The sequence below is a fragment of the Cyphomyrmex costatus genome, unplaced genomic scaffold (genome assembly GCF_001594065.2).
Source record: "Cyphomyrmex costatus isolate MS0001 unplaced genomic scaffold, Ccosl1.0 scaffold559, whole genome shotgun sequence".
Classification (NCBI taxonomy): Eukaryota; Metazoa; Arthropoda; class Insecta; order Hymenoptera; family Formicidae; genus Cyphomyrmex; species Cyphomyrmex costatus.
In genome coordinates, this window is record NW_017279785.1 from 52,059 (window position 1) to 62,248 (window position 10,190).

Sequence of the window (10,190 nt, forward strand, 5' to 3'; positions counted from 1 at the left end):
TTTTTCTGGAGTTTTTTTCCTCCTACTGACCTTTGGACCAACAAAAATATACGGCATTTGAGAAAATGTTATCTATGCATGAAATACTTTCAAAATAAATTGATTTTATGTTGTGTCAAATCATCCCCCGGACCACGGAAAGAGAGGGGGTTGCAACCCTCGATTTCTTCCCCTTGTCGCATGATTTTTTGTACGGCGTTGTGACATTATGGATTAGAAGAGGTATTGAAACTGTATGGAACTGATGCCGTACATAATCGAATGACCACATTTACCCTAAAAATCGCCGGAAAATCAAAAATTTTTCCGACTTTGTGGCGCACTACTTTTGTACGGCACTGCGCGTTTTCTCATTATTTTCCATGGATCTATTGATGGTAAGAATGCCGTACAAAAATACATGACTAAAATGTACTCGCTCTACCTGTGCTTTTGAAATCTCACCTGCACTCAGTTGGACAGCTTACAAGCGACAGCATAGTGCTGAATCTTATTATTTTGTACCCTTATATCGTTCTGTATAGGTCTTCTGGTGGTTCAAATGACCCATCAATTTTTTACATGGGCCTGTAGTCTATTACCATTTTTGGATTCCACCTCGGGTGTGCCACAGGGTTCGAGTTTGGGGCCAGTTCTATTCACCATGTACATCAACTCATTGTTTAGTAGACTCCGTTTTAGCCATAATACTTGCACCATATTTGCGGATGATACTCAGTTTTATCTTCCTACACCCTTACACAGTATAGAACAGACTGTGGATGAACTAAATTCTGATATCCGGGTACTTGTCGAGTGGGCTCGAGACTTCAAACTTTCACTCAATGCTAGAAAGACCAAAGCAATTATCTTGGGATCGAAGCAACAGTTGTCAAACTTATCGGCAATCAGCGTACCTCTTGTTGTAGACGGCGTCACCATTCCTTATTCCGATTCAGTTAAAAACCTGGGTATCACCATCGCATCTGACATCAACTGGAACCATCACATATCCCAGATCTCATCTCACTTTTACTACGCCCTTTATCGTTTGAGGTTTCGTGGCTCTGTACTTCCTACTGACACCAAGATTCAGTTAGTTAATGCACTGGTCATTCCACATCTTGACTATGCGTGTCTAACCTATAACGATGCTACCGATTACCTGAATATTAAACTACAAAGATTGCAAAATATGGCCCTTAGATACATATACAATCTACGACGCGATACACCGCTGGCTCCATTCCGGGAACAAGCCAACTGGCTGACGATTCGAGCTCGTCGAACATATTACTTGGGATGCACAGTATATTCCATACTGTCCACCCATAAACCGCAATACCTATATCGTAGTTTCGCTCAACCATATCTAGAACTCCGGAGATCTGTCCGATGTCATGAAGCCTTCAACCTTTCTTTCTGCCGAACCAACTATTACAAGAACTCCTATTGGGTAACCGGCATGAAGAACTGGAACTCTATTCCTGATAACATCAAGAATTCCCCATCGCTCCAATCTTTTAAAACAGCCTATTATAGATATCTGATCGCTGCTGATCGTCATAACCCTTAACTACGTGAAATTCGCAATTTTATGTCTGTATTCTTATTTACATTTTTATTTATTTCTGTATATTTATTTACATTTATATTATATTTACATTTAGATTTATTTTTATATTTATATTATGTTAATATTTAGATTTATATACTTTTATTCATGTTGTTTACAAACTCTCGTTTTCGCATTTGTAATGCACAGTATCTCTTAACGCGTTCACAAAAGAGACAAACGCTTGATTCAAATGTACAAAATCCATATCGCAAAGGTATAACTATCCGTAAATATATTGTACTGATCTGTAAATTGTTTAAGGCTTATACAGCCAGAACATATTAAAGGTTTTCAATCAATCAATCAATCTCTCTCTCTCTGCCTCTCTCTCTCCCTCTCCCCCTCTCTCCCCCCCCTCTCTCTCTCAATTAATTTTATTATTTATTTATTAATTTAATTAATTAATTAATTTTTTAATTTATTACTTTTACTGTTATTAATTTAATATTATTAAATTAATTAATCATTTATTTATTTAATTAATAATTAAATTAAATTTTTATTTATATTTTTATTAGGAACAGCAGCTTAATTACATATGATGACTGTTTTTTGAATGTAGACATTGTGAACAGCAGTCTAATAGACAAACCGGTTTACATGTATGTGTCACACGTACGATTAAAACATACATGTATGTGTCACACGTACGTTTGAAATAATAACTGAAACGGTCCCTTTTCGGGACTCGGTCTCTAGATCTCGGTATCGGCTGCACCAATTTTATTCGAACTGGTCGCAATCGACAGATACCGATGACATTATGTAATAAAAGTGTTTTTAGATTTTTGATTGGGCTTTTAAATTCTGAGTAATTTTAATTTAAAGTTTGAAGATGTGAAAACTCGAGATAAAGCTAATGGTAGCGTCGTGAATTTGACAGCGACATGAACATATATCATACACGCATCAATCAAGTCAAACGATCATGTCAAGCAGTCAAACGGTTATATTTTTATTTTATGCACTTGGCGTCGCGACGCTACCGCGTCGCTTGATATGTTATGTATGTTCACTTTGAACTGGCACATTTAATAATATATCAGTTACTTTTCGTGGTAATCCTATTATATTAAATAATATCATTTAAAGTATTAAAGGTTTAAATTATTAGGTTACATTATTAAATTAATCATTTTAATTTAGAAAGATTCAAATTTTTGGGGTTAATTTTCAAAGGTTGAAATTTATTGGGTTTTTTATTTTGTGATTAGATAATCGTTTTATAATTTAGATAGTTTTAAACTTTTGTGGTTAGTTTTCAAAGGTTTAAATTTTTTGGGTTTTTTAATTTGCGAGGATCTATTTTTGAACATGGCTTGACCTTTTCATTTTAATGATATGTTAGGACAATATTTAATAATATATCAGTTACTTTTCGTGGTTAATATATTATAATATTATTAGATAATCGTATAAAGTTTTAAATTTATCATTTAAAGGTTTAAATTTTTGATATATTATAGACGTATATATTTTATTGTATATATAACTTTTTTAAACATTATTAAAATAAAAATATTTATTACACATTATACATACCTCAATTGTGCATTATTTATATTATATGATATGGTTGGTTTAGGATATCATTTACTTTTCAGAGTACAATTATATCTCAAATACATATATATAAAAAAATAACGAAAGAGAGAGTGAAATATGGCGAAAGAGAGAGGTAGTGGAGGTGGTTGGTGGAGAGAGGGGGAGGAGGTCCGGTGGGTCAAAGATGGTGGAGATGTGAGTGATAATTATATAAAACATAATTATTAGATAAAAAGGTTTAAATTTTTGTGTATCCCTTTTTGAACATGGCTTGAACTTTTCATTTTTGTGATATTACGACTATTCGCAAGCATTACTCCGCGATCTCCCGATGAAAAATCGCAGAAACGCGAACGGCGAACATTTTTAAGAATATTTTGCAATTCCAATTCTCTGTCATTTCGACTTTCACATAATTTCGCAAATGGTAATATATTACAATTTAACTCGTGATAGTACTGGGATAGTACGTCATATCAATCAGCAGTCGGTAGTATTTAAAATTTATTTAAAATATATATATGTATATGTATTTAACATGTATTTAAATATTTCAAATATATATTTCAAATATATATATGTATTTAATATGAGGTGAGGAGTACAGCGGAAAGCGGAGGCGATCGGCCGAAAGTTATACACACTTTATGTATGTTCACTTTGTACTAGCATCTTTAATTAATAAAGTTTCTTTTCGTGGTTGTTATTATATTAATATACAATTTAGTCATATAAAAAACTATTTAAAAAATGAAGGGTTCAGTACCAGTTGTGTAATTAATTCTTTAAATTTAATTCTTTAAAGAATTAAACGTTCTTTATAACTTTCATTTTCTTATTTTTATGTTTCTTATTTTTAAATATTCGTGATACCAGTCAGCAATCGGAGAAAAAAGTATTTAAAATAATTTCATTTCAAATATATATTCAAATATACAGGGTGTCCCAGTAACTCTGTTACAAGGCAATATCTCTGTTACCGTTAATGATACGCGAAAATGTCTAAGGAAGAATTTGTTTGGTTCGGAGGGGAACATATATTGGTCACCTTGTTTCTTTTCTAGGTGGAGGCGCTACAAAGATATGAAGGTCACCTCCACTTTTTTAAATGGAATTATGTAATTTTTTTTAGATAATGTGATTCCTCTAATTATTTTGCATATAAAAGTATTAAGGTAGAGATACGAAAAAACCAATAGTTTTCGAGATATTTTACACTTTATTTTGATACATATTGACACAAAATGTTAAATAACTCGTAAACTGTTGACTTTTCGATTATCATACCTTAATACTTTTGTGAACAGAATAATGAGATAAATCAAATGGTGTAAAGAAAACACAATAGACGTTTTCACGTATCATTAACGGTAACAGAGATATTGCCTTGAAACAGAGTTACTGGGACACCATGTATATACAAGGAGGGGCATTTAAAACAGGTCACCTGAATAACTCGCTTGTTTTTGACAATAGAAAAAAAAAGTGTCAAACAAAAGTTGCTTGGTTTCGAGGGGCACATAATGTGACGTCAATAATTGTTTTTTTGGTGGAGGCGCAAAGGATAGGCAAAGGTCAAATTTTTTTTTTTTAAATAGAATGATATATTTTTTTATTTACATTCTGATAGAGCATCTCAAGACGAATACAATGACCTATAATTAAAGGTCATTCAAGGTTACGCAAGGTCAATAATGGAATGTAATGGAAAATAAATTGTTTTAAGGCACTCTTCGAATAATTTCGTGTCTAATTTACTTATTTACGTACTTACCGCTACGACAAATGTTCAAAATGATAACCCTGAACATCGACAAATAATTTCGTGTCTTCTCTTCTTGTATACCGCTAATCGTTCAAGCGTATGTAAATATTTACATACCGTTTAAATTGAATCGCACGTAGCATTATTCATATTTACTTCATCAGTTTGAATTCATCTATCGATCAAAGTGCGTGTCTTGCAAAGTGCGTGTTTTGCAAAATGCGTTATACGAAAGCAGAAAAAAAGTCAACATGATTTTCGTTTATGGTGAATGTCGCAAAATTATGAGAGAAGCAGTACGTTTGTATACTGAAAGATTTTTGGTGGATCGAAGATGGTGGAGATGTGAGTGAAAGATGAGAGAGGAAGTTAAAAAGTTGTAATAACGAGAAAGTGCGAAAGAGTGGGATGGCGGGAGTGGGTGGTGGGGGGAGAAGGAGGAGAGAGTGACGGAAGTCCTATGGGCCGAAGATGGTGGAGATGCGAGTGAAAGGTAAGAGAGGATGTTAAAAAGTTGTAATAACGACAGAATGTGAAATACAGCGAAAGAGAGGGGTGACGGGAGTGAGTGGTGGGGGGAGGGAGGAGTGGAGAAGGTTCGGTGGGTCAAAGATGGTGGAGGTGCGAGTGAAAGATGAGAGAGGATGTTGAAAAGTTTAAATGGCGGTTTGAAAAATTTTGAATGCGGACAGAGAAGAAGAAGAAGGAGGAGGAGGAGAGGAAGGAGACGTTTCTTAAGTTTTCATTAAAATCACCACCTTTGACCGCTTATATCTCCAGAACGGCTTGACCGATTTAAAATTTTTTTGGCTCAAATTACTCGTGGTGATGCCGCCTCTCATAACATATAACGTTTGATTCAAAATTTTTTATATTTTAGTAGTTATGCACCAAAAATGGACTTTGGTGGCTCGGGATAAGAGACTTGTAGCGTTTCTCAGTTTTTGAATATGGCCGGAGATACTACCGCATCTCCTGATATGTTGTTCTAAAATTGACGCGTTAATATTAATAAAACGATTTGTGAAAGCAGCCTTGGGGATTGTTTTGATGTGCAAGGGCGGACGGAAGTTGCACGTTCCCCCCTCAACCGATTCACCAATAAATCGTGCAGTCATCATTAAAATACATATTAAATAAAATTATTATCTTAAATTCTCTACTGACTGCTGACCGATATGACGTATAGTTAAAACTACCGCAGTACTATCACGAGTTGTAATAATATATTACCACGAAAAGTAACTGATTATTAATTAGAGTTACCAGTACAAAGTGAACATATGTAAAGTGTATGTAACTTTCGGGCGATTTTCGATTCGCCTCCGCTTTCCGCTGTACCCCTCATCTCATATTAAATACATATATAGATATATATTTGAAATATATATTTTAAATACTCCCGACTGCTGACTGGTAAGACGAATCGCACGTCTCTCCCTTCACCCGGCTCACCGATAAACCGTGCAGTCATCATTTAAATACATATTAAATAAAATTATTACTTGAAATACACTACCGACTGATGACCGATATGACGTTGTTCCGGAACCGTCTAATATGCTTGAGAGTCTCCGCAAAACGTTAAATGTCGCGCGATCGGACATAATGAGACGCGTCAGTCGTAGAACTCGCGAATCACAATTTTCCTCGAGAACGAGGCATCGCGCGTAGCCGATCCTTGTCACGCCCAAGGGTAAATAGCATTCGCGATCCTCTTTCGTCAACTCGAATGCGCTGTATATCGATTTTGATCTCTCGCGCACCCCCCGTTTCTGCCTATTTGGGTCGCTAACATCATACATTCTTACGCTTTCTTGTTCCGGCTCTTGGTGTATTAACACGCATTCGAGTTACCGAAAATTCGTATTCCGCGTTGTTGAAGTAATCCGTCGAGCTTCGAAAGTGATTCATTCCGCCGGTCATCGGCAAAAATTGTCTAATATCGTGCCCGCGATATTTTCCGTACATTTCGTTAATTTAGTGAGATACACGCACATTTTCGTCTGCCGTTGTTACCGCACGTGTCACCACATGCTTCGACATTAAGACTTTCCGGAGACTCTCCAAATTCTTGATCTCGCGAACGGTGCATCGCGCATCCGCGTTCGGACCTTGATCGCTGCGATATTTCGTTAGCATCGTCGCGAGAAGATTTCCGTCGCGTACGGAACCACAGTACAGTTCCGCCCAAGATTTCCGTCGCGCTCGCGCGCAGCAGGTTTGATCAAGGGCAAGATTTCCGTACGTTCCCGTTACTTTTGTCCACCGTTCGTCAAGTGTGCTCAATTGTTAAGAGTGATATTCAATTATCTGTGTAGTTTCAAATAAAGTGACTTTATACCAACTTAAAGACGTTAACAGTCAACCCCCTCTTCCCCTCTATTCCCGATTCAAAATTTATTATCAGCGCACTCCGCAACAGACGTAAATTTTAAAAAACTGTCGCAGTACTATCACGAGTTGAACTGTAATATATTACCACGAAAAGTAACTGATTATTAATTATAAAAGTTGCCAGTACAAAGTGAACATACGTAAAGTGTATGTAACTTTCGGCCGATTTTCGAATCGCCGCCGCTTTCCGCTGTACCCCTCATCTCATATTAAATATGTAAAATTATTTTAAATACTCCCGACTGCTGACTGGTATAACGAATATTTAAAAATAAGAAACATAAAATAAGTTTTGAAAACGTATTTAAAATAAGAATTATCTTTTTTACTAAAAACGTCTGTTTTAATTTAATTAACAATAAATAAAACAGGCTAATGAGAGTCAAAAACTGCGGTTGTTCGTGCGAATTAAAATTATTTATTAAAATATACTTATAAAAATAAATCAGACGTTTCGGCTTCTATTTGAGCCATCTTCAATGATCCGAACAATATCCATTCAAATTTAAAATAGCATGGTCATCAATTGGCTGCACAGGTGTGATAACACATCATCTCCATTAGAATAAGACAAAAAATTTGAACGTTCTTTGGCAAATAATGGAAAACTATTAAATAAAAATTGTCAATAAACAAATAATCAGTGAAGAAACTAAAAAGATCAATGAGAAACTCACCAATGCAGCAAATTAACATCAAAAGAATTACAAAGTATACGTGTGAAATAAAAATGATACACAGTCAACGGACAATAGTCAAATGAGATAAAAACAAAGTGTGGGAAAGACAAGAATATAATGAGACTGCGCAGAACGGTAAAAACAGATACCACCAATAACTAAGCACTATTACATTGACACATAAGAAATCATATTAAATACATCATTTTAACGAGTCTAAGATAGGTAAGTACGAATTATGTAAAAATTCGGTATCTGATTGTAAATTTAAACTATTAATTTGTAATTTAATGTGTAGCATTTCTGCAATACGTCGTCTATAAAACCATCTTTCAGAATCAACAATCTCAGTATTATCCCAGTCAAACTCATGATTCGAATTTAATCTATGTTCACTAATAACAGAAAAATTTCCATTATTTTTGCGTATATCATTTTTATGTTCAGTGATTCTTGTTTTTAGTGTGCGTTTTGTCTGACCAACATATGAAGCATTGCAGTCATTACAATTAATTTTGTAAACTAAATTCCTTTTTTGCATGTTAGGTAAATGATCTTTGTGTGTATGGATGAAACAACTGAGCTTATTGAGACTGAAAAACGATAAATTTACATCTAAATCTTGTACAGCATTTTTGAATTTGTTAGCAATATCACTCATGAACGGAATAGTAAACCAAATCTTTTTTTCCTTTTTTTCTTCAACCACTTTATTCAAATCAACATCCTGTTTTGAGGTTTTTTTCAATAATAGAGATTTAAGTCGTTCATTAATAATATTAAAAACAAAATCCACCGGATAGTCATTATCAAGCAAAGTCTCTATAATAAAAATCAAGTTCTTTTTATGGAATTTAGGAACTGATAAAAGAAAAGCCCTATCAACCATACCGATGACAGTACCTCTTTTTTGAGAAAGAGGATGTTGTGAGAAAAAATTTAAATATCTTCCGGAAAAAGTAGGTTTATGATACCAGTCATATTCAATAATGTTATTATTCTTTATAATAGTTATATCTAAAAAGTTAAGATTAGAACCACCAATCTCCATTGTAAATTGTAAGCGTGGATGTAACGAATTGAACAAAGGTAAGATATCATTGATTTTTTCAGCGGGAACACTCAGAGCTATGTCATCTACATATCGAACATATAAAGGTATATGAAAATCTAACATGTTCAAAGCGTTTCTTTCTAAATCCTGTAAAACAATATCAGCTATGACAGGAGACAAAGGAGATCCCATGGGCATTCCAAATTTTTGTCTGTAAATTACACCGTCAAAAGAGAAAAAGGCAGAATCAAAAATAAATCTCAATGCAATAATGAATTCTTCTAAAGAGATTTTAGTTCCCTCAGAAATAGAGGGCCATCTACGAGTGATGCTATCTATGGCTAGGTTAATCGGTATGTTGGTGAAAAGAGACACCACATCTAATGAGATTAAAATGTGATTTTCATCTAAGGTTGTATTGTTTAAAATATCGATTAAATGGAAACTATTTTTTATGAAACTAGGAGAATTGACGCTAACTTTATATATGATTTTGTGTAGAAATGTAGATAATGGATATAAAGGACTGTCTATAGTGGAAACAATAATTCTAAGAGGAATGTCAGGTTTATGGATTTTTGGAAGGCCATAAGCACCAGGAAGTATGCCATCACTAACATAAAGGTGACTGTAGCTTTGCTGTGAGATAAACTCATTTCTTTTCCATCTACAAAGCAAATCTCTCAACTTTCTGGATAAAGATGAAGTAGGATCCTTTTTAACGATTTCATAAGTACTCTCATCACTTAACAAATAGTGCATCTTATCTCTATATTCAGTTCTCTCCATAGCGACCGTCACATTGCCCTTATCAGCTCTAGTGAGTATGATGTTGTTATTGTTTTTTAAAAAATTGTTAGTAGCTGACAACATATGGAACAACTTATTCTTAATATTATCAAACCGATTAAAATACGAAGAAAGATTACTAATAATTGATATAGCTTGATTCCTAACACATGAACGAAAATTAACATGTAAATTATTTATGCTATTCTCTACACTTTTTATATATTCAAGTATTGTCTTCCTATAATTGAAAGGAGGCATAGAAAAATTATCTCCCAACTGTAAAAGACATAAAACATCAATCGGAAACTGCACATTAGACAAATTCATGAACCATTTATCTCTCTTTTCAGATAAGGATGT